The 16,874-nt window shown below is 40.2% G+C and overlaps 1 long non-coding RNA gene across 1 annotated transcript; it reads right to left on the bottom strand.

The window, feature by feature from the left end:
- Positions 1-334: 334 nt before the first annotated feature.
- On the bottom strand, positions 335-9,428 carry LOC140637895 (uncharacterized). The gene is made up of 3 exons (XR_012034970.1): positions 8,439-9,428; positions 4,670-4,839; positions 335-3,232 (listed from the first exon to the last, which is right to left on the bottom strand). It is a non-coding gene; the product is annotated as an uncharacterized lncRNA (long non-coding RNA).
- Between the last annotated feature and the right edge of the window lie 7,446 nt (positions 9,429-16,874).

Raw genomic sequence — 16,874 nt, 5'->3', positions numbered from 1 at the left:
GACACAAGATTTTGAAAAGAATCTGTGACATGCACTTTTTCATCTACTACATGAAGATATGGTGTTCTAACCACTGTAGGCTTACCAGAGGAGCTCAATAAAGATCTCCTGATTGATATAAATAAATAAAATAGAAATTAAAAAACATATAAAATAAATTAAATGATTACATTATCTACATATAAATATATTTTCTTATATATTTATTTATATATATTTTTATATATGAATGAATATAAATAAAATAATTAAAGATGGTCACTCATGAGGTGCCGCCTAAGTTTCTTGTGTTTCAGACTCTATGGTTCTTACCCATCAAACCCAACATCTCTTTCTTTTTTAAATTAAACTTTTTATTTATTCCAGCACAGTGAACATACAGTGTTAAATTAGTTTCATGTGTACAGTATAGCAATTCAACAATTCTGTACATTACTTAGTGCTCATCACGGTTAGTGAACTCTCTGAATAGGTGATGGAGATTAAAGAGTACACTTACCAACATCTCTTTTTTGTAACAAATATTTTATGACTCCCCCTTTTACTATCCTGAAATAAAATTCACAGAGCATAAATATTTTAAATACAGTGTATTATGTAGACATAATTTTCTAATTAATATAATACCCTAAATATAATATAAAGAAGAAACAAAAGGAAAGTAATTCGTAATAAAATAATGTGTATTTAAACATGTACATATGGAAAGCATGAAAAAGTAATCAAATGCTTGCATCGATGTGTGGAATGACAGCCACAAATGCCACTCACATACAGCAGCATTGCTGCCAGCAACGTGATTTTCTCAGTGTCCAATTCTTGGCAAAGTTTTGAACAAAACAAAATATAATCTTCCCTTAATATACATGGTAGTTGTAAATTCATGGAAAATTTAATGTGTATTAAACAGGGCAGTAAAATATGTAAATTGGAATTAGGTTTTAGGCTTAGATAATTATAAACAGGTTTACCTACAGGAATGCCTGGCAGGACATTCAAAAGCCATGTGGGATGCTGCATGATTTTTCAGTGTGTAAGACTGTCCTGTGAACAGCAGACCTCTCGCAGCCCTGGCTCCCACCCCGTTTTCCAACATCTGAAAAATGCTGCTGGGAGTTTCCAAAACACTCTGTAGGGGGCAGTATTACCTCCACTGAGAACTATGGGTGGAGCCGACCTATTCAAAACTATCCTGCCCTCACATCCCCTCTCAGGCAGGACATCTCTTTTGACCTTGAAACCCCCAAGCAAAGGATTTGACTAAGTGCCTGTCTTTACAGTGTTGGCACACCCCAGATCCAAGGGCCAAGGCTGAATGGAGCCCAAGATCTCAGCACTACCCAATCTTGGGGCTATGATGTGCGAGGTTACAGGAAGAGGAGATTTAGTTGCACACTGGAAGTACTGAGAGTTCCCTCTAGCCAGTTTATTAGATTAAAAGGCAAAACATCAGCATTTCCTTACTTTCTGCACCCTATCCTCATTTTGCTCTTTAAACCGTTGAATTTAAGGGTTGATAGTAAATCTGTTCTTCCGCATGCAGTATTTATTTATTTATTTATTTATTTATTTTATTTATTTATTTATTTTTCCACATGCAGCATTTAGATGCATCCCTCACCCTTCCATTCATGGTCTACCACACCACCCTTTCCTTCCCATTTCTCCTAACACACATGGCAAGACACCCTCACTCCAGGCCCTCCTTCCTCAGCCTTAAATTGCTAGTCCTGGCTCCCAGCTGGCCTTCCAGCTGCATTTCTATGTAATCTGTGGAGGCCCCAGCTGTTTTCCGATGGTTCATTCTGAATGGTTTTCAGTGACCCACCTCGTGTAATTTCTGGTGTAACCCGACATCTCCTACACCTTTGGCTCTTCACCATCTACCTTCTGTTTCAGCAGAACATCTTGGTTGAACATCCACTCACATGGCATGGAACTCTATCCTCTGGAGCTTTCCGATGGCTGTCTACCTGGAACGGCTTTTCTCCTTCCTTGGCCCTAGAACACACTAACTGCCCTTCAGACCCAGCTTGAGTTCCACCTCCTCTGGGAAGCCTCCCTAAATTTTCTCTCCCCCTGAGTTCTTAACACTATTCTCATACCGAGTCTCATTTGCTTCACCTTGGAAACAAAAGTCCTTTGGGGATTCTTCAGTGGCCCCAATGGCACCTAGGAACTTGTCACGGGTCCCCTGATTGTTCAACACATATTTGTGGTGTTGCAAACTCAAAAGAAAAGGAAGTGATAGACTGATCTCGTATTTGAAATATTTGGGGAGAAGGTCCCCAGCGTGTCCTTCAGAGTCACTTCGTTTCTCCTCAACTAAAGGAGAATTCCCTCAGGAAACCAGCCTGCTCAGAGGACTATGTTCCCCTCTTTCAGTTGCAACATTGGTGCAATGAAAGTAGAGACAGAACTTCGTGGTGGCTCTGAAAACATTAACTAAGACAATAATAAATTAACACAATAGTCGACTAATAGCACCGTGATGCTTTCATGTATGAATTGGAATGTGAACACTGAGATTTTCATTTCATGGTTGAAAAATACACGAGTTGACCCAAATACTAATGTCTGCCTTTCCGTCATTTACATATCATGGGTCAGTAATCATTTCTTGCCTAAATGGCTTTCCAAATGAAAAGCTGTAATATTGTAATGGTTTATCATATTTACAAACATCGCATTGTGCTACCCACTTGGTGCTTTGGATTCGCAAACAAGCAGATCCCATTCTCTGAGAAGGCAGGGGCAGTGCCTGAGAGGAGTGAACAGAGGTCCCCGAGGAGAGATCCATTTGTTTTTTTCCTCCCTGACCTGCACTAGTCCGAGATCCTCTCCTCTGCTGGGACCTCCTCCAGCCACCTCATTTCTCCTTCGGGCCATTGGGTCACCAGGGGCCAGGGAAGGCTTCTGCCTATGTTTCGATGAGAAGGCAAGACATCTAGCGGCTTTGCAAACATCTCTTTGGGACGTGGGGACTACTGAGAGCTGAGTGTGATATTTGGGAAAGGTAATGCAACCTGATTTTTATTGAAGTTTGGAACAACATCACGTGAACAATGTAAGGTGGCTTCCCCCCTCATTTTAATCCCAGGGTAATCCAAATCAGCACATGACTTAACCTACACCCCATCCTTGTTCCTGGACTTCTTCACAGTGTCCTGAGTTACCTGCTCCATTGGGTGTCTTGCTGTTGTTGTCATTGGGCGCCGTGTCTCTTAGAAATCTGTGTTTTTAAGAGATAATAGAGTTAGAGCCATAGATTAAATGAGGAGCTGGAATAGCGATTACACCCTGGCCCAGCAGGCTTGGTGTACACATCGGCCTTGCTCTTTAATTATAACTTGGGGTGGAATGTCCGCAGCGAGCGTTTGTGGGGACAGTCCCCCCCCCCCAATCTTCGTTCACACACACGCACACACTCAGCTCAAAGTGTTCCCTAGCCAACACCTCCTTCACCGGGCTTCTGTTGCTCCTACTTTGGCAGACACTTAAAAGGAAACTAAGGGAAAAAACGCTGAGGTCATTTATTAGACTCTCCTGTGAATTTGGTTTCAGGACTAGAAAGCCGTGCAGTAGTTGTGTGATTTATGAAATCCCTCCCGCTGCTGCTTTTCCTTATTTTTAGGGTGATGTACAAGAAGTGAGGTAGCTAAGAGTTGACTGGTCGCATTTCACACCATCGCCTGTGAGTCCTAGGACGGAAGGGCATAAAAACGATAATGTGGACAGAGACGTGGTGGGGAGGGATTTAGCTGTTAATCGAAATTTCTCCTTCAGACCCTCTGGGAAAAAAAGGCTACCTTTCGAAGGATGAATCTCTTTGTTTTCTATTTGGCCCCCATGTTTTAAAAAGGTTAAGGTTGTGTGTGCACATGTGCGCACACTTGTGTGTGTCTGTGTGTGTGTGTTTGTGTGTGTCTGTGTCTGTGTGTGTGTAAGAGAGGAACAGGCCGAAAAGGAGGGAGTGGAAAATAATTGTTATCATCCCAAAGACCTTCTTTTCTAGCTGGCTGCAGCTCTGTTTATGAAATGCCATAACAAAAGTGAGCTCACGCCTGTGTGCCTCTATGGCGCAAGGTTCCTGGGTGCCAGATGGGCACTCTGTGACTGTATGAGCGTGGATTATTTCATTTCCTACATCTGGGACTCCGAGCGGCTGCCCAGAACGCCACAGGAGAGAGGCACTGCTTCTCAGCTGGGGGCACCTACCTTCACTGGGGATCCCAGAGCAACCGAGGGGACGAGGCTGGCAGTTCCCAAGTGAAATGTAAAAGTTCACACACACCAGGGCCATGGGGAAACTTTTAGAACCCAGATCAAGATAGAAATAAACAATAACCATCAGCTGCAGTTAAAAAAAAAAAAAAAAGGAAAGGAAAGGAAAGAACAAATGAAAACAAACCATAAGCATCTTCCTGTCTGGCCTCGGAAGATGTTTTGGGAAAAATGTTTCGTATTTCAGCTTTGAAATTCCACTGTGACCTTCTAGTCACACACCTCTCCGTATTGCGAGTGGTACAGATAAGTGAGCCGAAATGGTCTGAGGAGCGCAGGCATCTACCACAGCCTCTTGGCCTCTTTATCACTTTATTTCGATTAATGGGATGGGGTGTATTGGTGTGAAATAGTAGCAATAATTTCCTCTTCCCAAGTACTGTACCGAAATGGAGTGTACAGCAAGCAGAACACTTAACGCCGTTCAGAGGAATACAGAGGACGGAGATTCTAAAAAGCAGGTTCTTCCTGTTTGGGGGTTTATTGTTGAGAATCCTCACCATCACCTCCATTCCTTTCCCCTCAAAAATCGTTATCCCAATCACTCAATTTGTCCTGTAGGAAAAAAATTTTTTACAAGAATATGTGACAATGTTAAAAAAAAAAAATCTGACAGTTGACTTAAACTCCTTTGCATAAGATATTTACAAACCACAGCAGATTAAAGGGGGGTTTTATGCATTTTCACATCCTGCTTGGTTTAAAGCAGCAATTTTCTGCAAGGACAACAGAGAAAAAAAACATGCTTTACACTGCTTATATTAATTACATTTTTTCATTACCCGTCATGTTTTCTGCAGGCTTGTGTATTATTACTGCAAAATGTAATGAAATAGAAAAGGAAAAAAGAATGGACTTCTGGGAAATTTTCCAATTCTTGAAATGCAATGTTAATTGAGAGCTATTTTTAGGGCTGCACAGATAGTGCAGGACCCAGTGCCATCAGTACAAATGGGTCCAGTCCAGGTGCAGCTTCCCCAGTGACAGCCTAGGTCTCTGCCGCTGGAGAGCTTGGAAACCTCCATGTTGCTTGATGCCAAGTCTACCGAAGGGCATGGGAGGATTGCTGCAGATAAGCTTCCCACAAAGGTAACCTTTGTTACCACAAAGGTAACAAAGAAAAGTGAAGGGAGATGAAGGTAGAGCCCTCTGGAGCTCAGGCCACAGTGATTCTTGGTAGCGAATTCCACCCTTCTCATCAACCTCCATTCCATCAGAGGGAAAGAACACTAATAAGTCTTAAGGAAAACGCTGAAATGGTTTCCAAGGCCCCTAAAATGAAGAATCCCAAAAGTACCCATGGACCGGTGACAGACAAGACCCTTTATCAGGAACCTTTTTCCCCTGCTAGAGAATTGCAACTTCTTAGTCTTGCATATGTGCTGCCAAGGATTTGATGGAAGTTGTCTGAGAACCAGGAACTTGATGGATTGGAGAAATAGTGTTCCTGCTATTACTAAACCAAATAGACCATAGAACTGACTTCCTGTTTGATTTGTCTGAATAGGTGACTCTGGAATCCACTGATGCCTTTCTGTATTACTTCTGTGCCCCAGAATCCCATTTCCTGATGTAGTGTTGGAACCAACCCTGCCAATGATGGAGAGACATAGTAAATATGTGTACAGGGGCCAAGTGTTCTTTCAAGGAAGGTCTTAGAATGGCTTCAAGGAATTTAGAAACTCTGAGCTCATTTGAAAACCATCAATCTCAACACACCATAAAGCATCAGAGGCTGTCTGAGTGTCCTAGCCACACTCCTAAGTCTTAAACTCTTGCAAAAGCAGTCTGGAAAAACAAAAACAAAAACAAAAACCTCAAACTTTACTGCTAAAACCCCTGAATTCCTATAATTCTTTTTTTTTAATATTTTATTTATTTGTGATAGACATAGAGAGAGAGAGAGGCAAATACACAGGCAGAGGGAGAGACAGGCTCCATGCCAGGAGCCCGACATGGGACTCGATCCTGGGGTCCCAGGATCGCGCCCTGGGCCAAAGACAGGCGCTAAACCGCTGAGCCACCCAGGGATCCCAAATTCCTATAATTCTTATTATTACTTCCACTTTGATGAAGTAAACACAAATGTCCATAAAAGTCATCGGGCCAAAGCTTGCTTTAGGCTATCAGACTTAGAAATCCAGTTATGAGCAACATTTCACCCACATGGGGGAACAGGAAAGAACAAAGGGTTAGTATTTTCCAGCCAGTAGCCTTCTCTGAGCTATGAGGCAAATACCCTGCTTGCCCGTCCCATCTGCCCCAGGCTGTCCCTCCAGGATCTCTGTCTTGAGTCTTGTGCTCACTCTGAAGTCAGCATATTGCGACCTCTACTGCAATGCTGTCATCAGATGCAAGTTGGCTGTCTGCCCCAAGACTATTGCTTTGGCGCTGATTGACACATTCTTTGGGGTAAAACATGTAATAGAGAAATTCCAACATTCTAGGAGTTTCTTCCAGTAGCAAAAGTCAATTACAAGAGCAATTGGTAAAAATCAGTGGTATGCGGAATGAGAAGGCAAAATGGAAATTGTGCATAAGAACCAAAAGCTTATCGCTTGGTAGAGAAACATAAGTTTCCATTCCCCATTGCCTAGATTCAAATCAAGATTAACCCCGCATAGTTCCTGTCTAGCCTGGCCCACATTCAGTAGCATTTAAGGCTGAGCTAACTGACTGGTAAGTATTTTTGGCTTACATCTCCTGCTCACTGCAATGATGGATCAGGCAATCTTCTAATTTGCCCCTGGTTTACTCCAGCTACCCCACATCTCAATCACCTGCTACTCCAGATTTGCCTCTTTGGACTTCTGTGATTATTTTAATTGGTAGAGAAGTTCATTTGTATATTCTTAATCTGTAGAACACCTTCCTGGAAAACTCAATCCATTCTGCTCCCTGGCTGAGAAGGTCTTTCCGATGGCCACCTTCCCCACACCCTTTCTTCCCATCTGTGTATGCCTAGGGGCAAACCAGTTTTCTTTGATTACAATCCATCCCACCACCATCACCAGGACAGACTGGAATGTTCAAATAGCCAGTCAACTAAAAGGATTTCACAAGAGCTGTTTAAAATATGTATATTCAAAGCACTACATGTACATGATAAAATAAGTAATATCATAAGGGTTTATAGTAAAAAACCACAATCTTACCTTTTTCATTCTCAATGCCTAACCCCTCTCCCCACACATAATCGTTTTAATAATGTATGCTTATTTATTTATCTATTTATAATGTTCTGGTGTTGATCTTTTTAATTATAATAGGGTTATATGTCTATTTTTCTCTTTTTTTTCTTTTAGATTTTATTTATTTATTTGAGAGGGGGGAGGGAGAGCATGAGGAAGAGGGAGAAGCAGACTCCCCATGAGCAGCGAGCCTTCCCTAGGGCTCGATTCCACAGCCCCGAGATCATGACCTGAGCTCAAGTCAGACGCTTAACTAACTAAGCCACCCAGTGCCCCTCTATTTTTCTTTTTATCAGTTTTAAACAATAACTTATTACTCCCTGTTGTGCATGACATTTGGTTCCCTTACAGTTTCCTCTTCCACTTTATCTACCTCCCTCTTTCCAACTGCTAATACAGCTTTAAGGTTTGTGTATTGGTTACATTTGTTGTGCTATATAATATACCCAATGTCTAGTTCTCATTTTGGCAACTTCATATGTGTTTGATAAAGATATCGTGGGCTCTGTCCTTCCCTCTTCCTCCATACCCCCTCCCATTCCACATCCCTGTATCTGTTAATGATACTTTCCATTGTCAAAATTGATAACATTTCTGTTCTTCTCTGCAGCCATAATTAGGCCTTAAGTAGGGGTGTCTAGAGACTGACTATAAGAGTTAATAACCTATAATCTATAATGCAGGATTTATGTGATCATAATTATATAAATATCTCCACTTGTGGACCAATCTCTTTCTTTCCTGAGACATCCACCCAGCTGTGTCTGAATTTCTGCTCCCATCTGGAAAGCTTGCTCTTTAGCCACTGCCCACTTGCCTGCTGACATGCCCCTCTGCCCTTCCAGGTGAGAGTCATTGTTTCCTGGGTCTCACCTAGGAGCCTTCATCCTTCATGAAGTTTTCCATTTTGCTGGAGTTCACTCTCAATTACCTTCTTCAGAATTATAAACTATCATTACTTACATGCTAGATATGTCCTTCTCTTCTCTGCTTGACTGGTGGCTTGGCTGGGTATAGAACCCAATAATCAAAACGATTTTGCCTCAGAACTTTGAAGACATTGTTCCATTGTCTCCCAGCATCCAGTGTTGCTAGTGAGAAGTCAAAAACCTTTCTGATTTTCATTCCCCAAAAAGCACCTGTTCTTTTCCTGTGTCATTTCTCTCAGAAGTTTCTATTTTTCCAAGAGTATCATAAATATATGTCTAAATATGGACAAAAACTGGGTTTAAGGCATTTTGATAGAAAGATCTATTTAGAAAGGGTTAGAAGCAGAAGCCATAAGCCATGCTTTGGCTTCTGAAACTCACATTGATATTAGAGAAGAAATAAAGTCTCTGACAAACTGAATTTGGAGTGTAGAGTTCAAATATAATAACCAAATAAATAAACACATCTTTTGGGGGAAATGCCAAAGTCACTAATTTTATAGTTACTTTTTAAATGCCCTCAAAGGCTGTCAAGTGGAAGTTATCCATTCCTTATTCATGAGGTAGAAAAAAGAGGTTGGGTGAGAAGGAAAGAAAATGCCTAGATTTTTGACATTTTCTTAGATCTACCAAAAAAACAAAATTATTTGACTGCATTTTAAGAGAACGATGTATATAATCAAGAGAGCTCAAGGAAGAAAAGATGTAATGAAGCATTTCCTTAGATAGATTTTGCATAAATACCTCATCATATAGCAAATGAACCTGGGTTTTAGATCATACAGATCTGGAGGGGAATTCTGGCTCTGCCATTTTTCAAGTTATGTGACTCTTGAGCAAATTACTTGAACTCAATAAATGTTAGTTTCCTACCTCACTTAACCCTAATGCTATTGGTTCAACATTGAGGCTTGGTGAGTTATAAATATTCTGTATCCAGTGTACTGTGATGAGGTACAAAGGATGGGTTTATAAATGTAACAGAAAGTTAAATTGGAAGTTTTGACTGATGCACCAAGATACAATTGATGCTGCATTCCAAAGAAAGTGCTAGACCATATGCAGAATTTCCAAAAGGAGAAATACAGAAGAACCAATTGCATAATCCTTGAAATCTGTCATTCCCATTGAAGATATAAAAGGGCCCTGAAAATGGAAAGTAAGGAAGGATTTTGTGAGAAGGATTTTAGAAGATCCTTTGGGATTTGGGGACTCCTATTCTCCTAAGGAAGGTTGGTGAGCTGTGGAGACCTTGACGTGTATCTCCTACAGCTAGGAAACAAGTGACCAATGCCTAGGTTATATCTCAAGAAGCTAAAATGGCCCCTGGATGCAGGTATAGACTAATAGACTACATGTAAGACGCAACTACTCACCAAGGTTTGTAAACACTAAGACCTTGATGTAGAAAGCTCAGGACTGTTTAAAAAGGGATCTGATGAAGGAGTGGCTTGATGGACTGAGGAGACACAGAAGAATTATCTCCTAATTTAAATACATCTGTCTTGAGCTTTATCATGTCTATTGGCACAATCCCCTTCTTTCAGTATATATTTCTATGCTGCCCAGAGTGAACTTTGTGATTTGTGATTCCATATTCACAATACATCTGCAGCGATTCTAAGTTATCATCTAATTAAAATAGTAGCTAGCATTTATTGAGAACTTTTCATGTGCCACTGTTCTGAATGCCTCATACCTTTTAACTCACAACAGTCCCAGGAAGTAGGCAAAAATGCCTATAAAATATTGCCATCTCATGATGAAATGGAGGCAAACAGGGTGACTTGCCCACTGATTCATAACTAGGAAGTGGTAGAGCTAGGATTCAAGCCAGGTAGTCCAACTCTAAGGCCTGAATTCTTAACCATGATGACATTTTCTCTCTAAAGGCTTGGCAAGAGCAATTCCAAAGCAGTAAGTTCCTTTCCTTCCATTTTCAGCAAATATGGCAATCTTTCATCATTCCAACTAATCTTTTTAAAGTTTAGTGCTAATTTGGAAAGCTCCTACCAAGCAAATAAAATGAAAATTTCAAACCTCATAGAATGACTTCTCAAAATGAAGGTGGTGTACGAATGGAATGGAGGAAAAAATAAACGAGTAAATACAGTAGTTGGTGTCCAAAACTGGCCATTCATCAAGACATGTCAACAGCACCCAACTTAAGTTTGATGAGTTCAATATTTTCAGGACTAGCAGAACTTCTCATGACCTGTATAATTGAGCAGAACTTCTTGGTTAAGATGGGCCTGGGGCTGGACCTCAGCTCTCAAGGCTAAATTTCTTCATTCCATAGTTCTTCCAGGTCACTGTCAAAACCACTGGTAATTTTACACTGCAGTGATCTGTGCCTTTTCCTGGCCTGAGGATAAATAGAAAACTTAACAGTTCTGAGAGCTGTTGACACCATGTACTCAGAAACACAATCAGAAAATGTTAAAAGAAACCCTTGAAGGATGTGAATGAAGGATGTGGACATTCGCACATGGGAACTCCCCACGTGGTGCCAGCCTTGCTCCCCAGCTCTGTAGCCAAAAAAAAAAAAAAAAAAGAGGTCAGAGAGGGAGCCAGGGTGTACGCCTGAGGCTTTAATAGAACACAATAAAGGACGAGCACTTCTGGCAAGGCTTTAAATGCCCATTCATTGATAAGCAGAGGATTCTGGGGTGCTCAAGAAAGGTGGCATTACATTCAGACAAGGGATGCCTTTGGGGTGATTAGGAAAATCCAATTTCTCCCTAACCACTGTCAAAAGTGGTCGTTTGCTCTCCTATTTGACAAAAACACCCTGAGGCATTTTTAAAGTCATTTTCCTCTTTATATAGCCCACCCAACCTAAGCTCACACACTTACAGAATAGCAAAAGAGGTGCGGATGTTTTCTGAAGCCTTGGATACTTGGTCTGACAACAGGACTGCTTGTTTGACCTGAGAACAGGTACTACCTTGTGATCTCTGTCAGTAAGAGCAATAAGGAAAAGTTAAGAAAAGGGAAGGAAGGGGTGGCTGGAGGTAGAGAGAAAGTGAGCTATAAATCCTGGCTTTGAAACATACACTAAACAGGTGCACGAGGGCTCAGACCTAAATCCACTCCAGCCCTGGACCCTACTCCAGTACTCTCATATCAATATATCTGGAGTCTTTCCCTCTTTAAGTACAATGAAAGACATTTTTAGTTTTTTCTTTCAGAATTACAAGAGTCTCAGGATGTTTCTTATTTGCCAGGGATAGATGTAGACAGCAGCATTCTCAATTTAATTATTACTCACTCAAAATACATGGCTTTCATTCTTTCCTTCACTCACTCAAAATATAAACAGCAAGTGCTGATCTAGGTACAGGAAATTATCTGTGAATCTCCTGTGCTTAGTCCATGGGAAAATGAGGGATGTGTAATATGTTACATGTGAAGGCAATAACAGAAGTATGTGCTTGATATAGTGAGTGCGGAGAGGACAGGGTAATTAAATAATGGGAACAGGACTCAGGACCCAAAGTATTCTGACAAATAATGACTTAGAAGGAAAAACAGGAAGGGACTAAGGTTTTCCCTCATTAACATAAGGATTTAGTTTTTGGTGCATACTCATCTGAGCCCTCATCCTGCTGTCAACATGGGTTTCGTAGGTCTTCCACTAAGCCCTTGGATTCAGATGCAATGTGAGTCTCAGGAACAGGGAAAGGGGCTGTTGAAGCTATTTTGCAGAGTTAAAGAAATCAACAATGGGACTATGAGCAATGGCCTTTGACAAGTTCTCGTGTTCAGCTCAAGTGCAAGGGAATGTGTTACTCTAGTGGAGAACAACACACCTGCCAAGGGTCCATCCTAGAGGTGAGACACGGTGAGGGAGGACTTCTGGGCTTGGCGATGTGCACACTGAACTCTGCTCCACAGCAAGCGGAGCCATGGATAGGATTCTACTGCAGCAGCTGAAAAGGGATGATTAAGAGGCAGCATAAGTCGCATGGATCCTGTCCTAGCATTATGCTTTCTGAAGATAATGATGATGAACGAAATGACGAATGAGCTATGATATTCCTATAAAAACCCTCCTGTCCTCTCTAGCCTTCTTTTCTTCTCCTATTCTCTTTCCTGTCTCTAAATCCATTTCTCTAACTCTTTGATGATTCAGACCCCTTTTCCTATAAAGACAACCTGAAAATGTCCTCCACATTGGCTCCAGAGCCACCTGAAGCCTGTCTCCCTTGCTAATGACGATGCCTGCCCAGCTGACACAAGCCATTTTCACATGGAGTATTTGATGGTTCTGTGTTTTGTTCTGATGATTGTTAGCTCTTTTGGTTCATTGGTGTTGGAAATAAATCACATCTAACCTCTTTTGTACTAAAATTAACTGTCTCCTTGGACTGATTATCTTGCCCTTGGTCTCTGTGGAGTTGCACCCACAGGATCTTCAACGTGCCTGGCAGCCCGAATGGTTCACTGAAGTTACGTGTTAGGGGCAGCAAGGTTGGCTTTCCCAAGCCCTGGTCAAGAGCACTCTGGCTCTCATAAAAACTGCAGAAAATGCTTCAGTAAAGTTCAGAAACAAAGCAGGAAACAGAACCCCTCTCACATATATGTGTAGCAAAGGCTCTGGTGGAGCAGGAAACTAGAGTATTTTGAACATGTTCATCTGTCTAGTTACTAAATGGGTTTACTTTTCTCAACAGTATATTATAATTCCCCTTTGGAACTTGTCAGAAATATTTTTTTTTCCTGGTAAAATTGCTTTTCTTAAAGAAAAAAGAACACAATTCAAGCACAAAATAGACAAAAATCATAAATCTTATCATTTTTAAACCTGGTAAACAGGTAAAGCCTTGGCCACAATTTAACGCATAAGCAAAGGTTCTTTTTCAGAGGGTAGGGAAGGTGGTCTACAAAAAGAGAAAAAATAGTTTGACAGCCTCAACAGGGGAGGAAGTGGGACAGAAGTGATGTCAACTGACAAGCAACTCCTCCATTCCTAATTTCAAATGCTGACTAAACTAAACCAATATGCACTGCTTAGCACCTGAAATGGTCACCCCTGTTGTGGAGGTAAGGACAACCACATGCTGGCCTGAATTTTCTTCTTCCCCATTTCCTACACCATTTGGATGTTCCACCAACCTCTCAGATTTGTCTCCCAGTTCATTCTCTGGCTCTTTCTGTACTTTCTTGATTCTAAATGTGGACTCTCAAATTGAATTCAGCATGATCAAAATCCTAGAACCATTAAAAAATTTTTTAAACTTCTTTCTTTTCCTGATTTCCTGATTCCTACTAATAGCCATGCCATTCTGCTACACATATATGCTTGAGACCTGAGTAACAAACATTAGCCCCACCCCTGCAGAGCACTCTGATTCAGTAGTCTACATTATGACCCTCTCCTGCTGAAAAGTCTACCCATGCTTCCTTTTCAGCTCTTATATGACAATGTTCCAATTGCTCCTTTACGATTCCAGTTTACCCAGATGTTAAAAGGCCTCTATCATAAACCAGCTTCTCACTATTGAAGGAAGCCGCAGCTCTAGCCATGCCTGTCCCCCAAAGGCATCTAGCTCATTGCTACTTCCAAGTCTTTGTTCATGCTTTGCCCTCCATCCCGAATGCCTCATCCTTCTCTCCATGTATTTAAACCCTTCCTGTTTACCATAGTTTAGCTCAAGATCCACCTCATCTATGAAGCTTTTGGGGCCACTCAAGTTTATGGTGGTCTCCCTTTCCCCCCTGAGCATCTATGGCAATTACACTCAGCACTACTCATTTGGCACTTAGCATTTCCTCTCTTGTATTACCATTAATCCAGCAGACATCTTTGAGCACCTACTATCTCTGCTATGACAAGCTCTGTGGTATTTGCTGTTCATAAAAGGCTAATAAGAGACAAGAAGTATAAAGGAGAAGTGAGGATGGGTAGAAAAAGTAAATCCAAGAGAAGGAATCTTTTAAATAAAAGAAATGTGAATATATCCTGCACCATAGGAAGGAGAGCCACTTATAAGTTGTTATCTCTTGGCTCCAAGCCCACCCTTTTACCCTCCACTTTGTGGTGCTGGGCTGGGACTCTGCAAATATCATTTGTGCTTTGCCAGTTGGCTTCCTGTGAAGCCCTGTTAATAGGGAGTGCTAGATGGACATAAAGGTGGGAGGAGGAAGAAGGGCCTTGCTCCTTCCTGTCTACTACCTGTTGCTTCCTGTGGGCTTCCTGTCTATGGTTCCCACAAGCATCACCCCAGCCATATTTCTTCACTCTCTTATTGGAAATTACTTGTGGTAGCAGCAGCTGAGTCCAGTTTGAAGTTTTTCCAACTCAAAGAAAAACTATGACATTTGACAAATTCTCTCTGCACCCCCATTCCTCTTCCCCGAGACACCACTACATGCCAACTGAGGTGTGCTTTCCTCCTCAGAGTCTGGATTCTTTTTCTAATGAGAAACATTAGCACCAACTAAACATCACCTTCTCCTTGGAGGTCTTACTTGTACCTCCTTGGACTCCTCCTTTAAGCTTCTAAATTTTAATAATTATAGTCTCTTCTTTTTCTTCCCTCAGCCCTCAGAGTGCTAAATGCTTCCTCCTCTCATGATATTTTCTAGTCCCCTTTGTACTCTTTCAGTTATCTAGGTTACACTTCTTTTATACTAAATTCTCTCAATTTGATAACTAGAATGGTTTCTATTTCCTGACTAGGCCCTAACTGATACAGAATGAACTAGTTTAGGGGCATAGATTAATGTAATACAAAGTAATGTCACCAAAAAACCAAGAGATACATTAAATATTCAAACATTTTTTTTTTTAAAGGGGGAAAGTAAGGGAACGAGAGGAATAAAATTCTGAGGGGGCAAATTACATCTAGTTCTATCACTAATTACATTAAATGTTAATGATACAAAATGCTCAATAAAAATGCAGAAATGATCAGAATTGATTTTTTTAAATGCAAAATCCTACAATAATTTACTCTATAAGAGACACTTTAAATATGATAATACACATAGGTTGAAAATAAATGGATGAAAAAGGAATATATAACACAAACAGTAAGCATGGAAAGACTGGAGTGGCTATATTCATAACAGACAAAAAAAGGCTTCAAGGCAGAGTATATTAAAGGTAAACAAGGACAGTTTATAATGCATGCAGAGTAAATCATCAGAAAGAGAAAATAATCATAAATTTATAGTATATAACAGCACTTAAAAATATATGAAGCAAAAAAATGACAGAATTAAAGGAAGAAATACACAACCACAATCATGGGAGATTTAAACGTCCTCTCTCAACAAATGCATAGACATAAAAAAAAAATCATTATATAAATAGAGAGTCTGAATAATACTATAAATGTGACCTAATTGATATTTATACAATGCATCAACCAACAACTTTTTTTCAAGTGCAATTGTATATTCATCCAGAGAATACATATGCTAGGCCATAAAAAAAAAAAAAAAAATCCAAAAAATTTAAAAGTCAAACACCATGGTAATAGCAGAGAATTAAACTGACATGCAATTTGAACTCAGCCCCAGATAGTAAAACAGTAACAACACCATCAATAACATTACCAACCACCCTTCCCCCACAAAAAAATCCACACCAAAATACATTACTCTGAATGTTCAGAATATCTGGGATATAATGGGGTGTCAAATTAAGGAGCAAGTCACAGAAGCTTCTAGATGGAGAAAATTAGGCTCCTTATAAAGAAAGTAACCCAACTGACATCAGACTCATCAATAGCAATACCAAATTTTGGAAGAATGGGGAAATGTCTTAAAACCTTAAGCGACAATGACTTTCAGTTTAAAATTCTATTCCCAGTCTGTCAGTCATGTGGAGGAAGAATAAAGACGTTTTAGACATGCAAAAACTAAAACCTTATAATGCTTCAGAAAGTTATCAGAAAACATACCTCAACAAAAAAAGAATTAATCCCAAAAAAGGAAGAAGAAAGAAGACATAAAATCAAGGAAACAGGTCGAAAGGAGACAAAGACATCATATAATGACACCTGTGTCAGCAAGAAAAAAAATCTACACTGGAGCAAGAGAGAAAAGTTTCTGAGAGAAGTTGTCTAGAAAAGTTAAGAGCTGCTTTATATGAGTTCATGCACAAAAATTTGTATTTATAGTACAGATATTGGAACATTTGGAAAATTAATCATAGATGAGTGTAGAAAGAGACATAAGAAAAAAATGAAGCTATTTTCATTTCCAAGAGAAACAGAGGGCAGGAAAAGGAAGGAAACACAGTTGAAATGTGCTACTTGGCTCATCATTGAACAATAGTTGCATGTGAATAATAAACTAAAATTATTTTATTTAAACAAGTATGTGAAGGGGAAAGGCACAGAGTTAAATTTTTCTCTGCTATGACAAAAATACGGTAAAATATTTCTAAAATTTATCAGTCAAGAAATAAGCATATTATTTAGATTAAAAGAGTTAACAGCACTTAGAACAGTGACTG

This window comes from Canis lupus, chromosome 8 (genome assembly GCF_048164855.1).
Source record: "Canis lupus baileyi chromosome 8, mCanLup2.hap1, whole genome shotgun sequence".
NCBI classification, from domain to species: Eukaryota; Metazoa; Chordata; class Mammalia; order Carnivora; family Canidae; genus Canis; species Canis lupus.
Note: the sequence above shows the minus strand (reverse complement) of the source record. Positions and strands in the feature narration are given on the sequence as shown.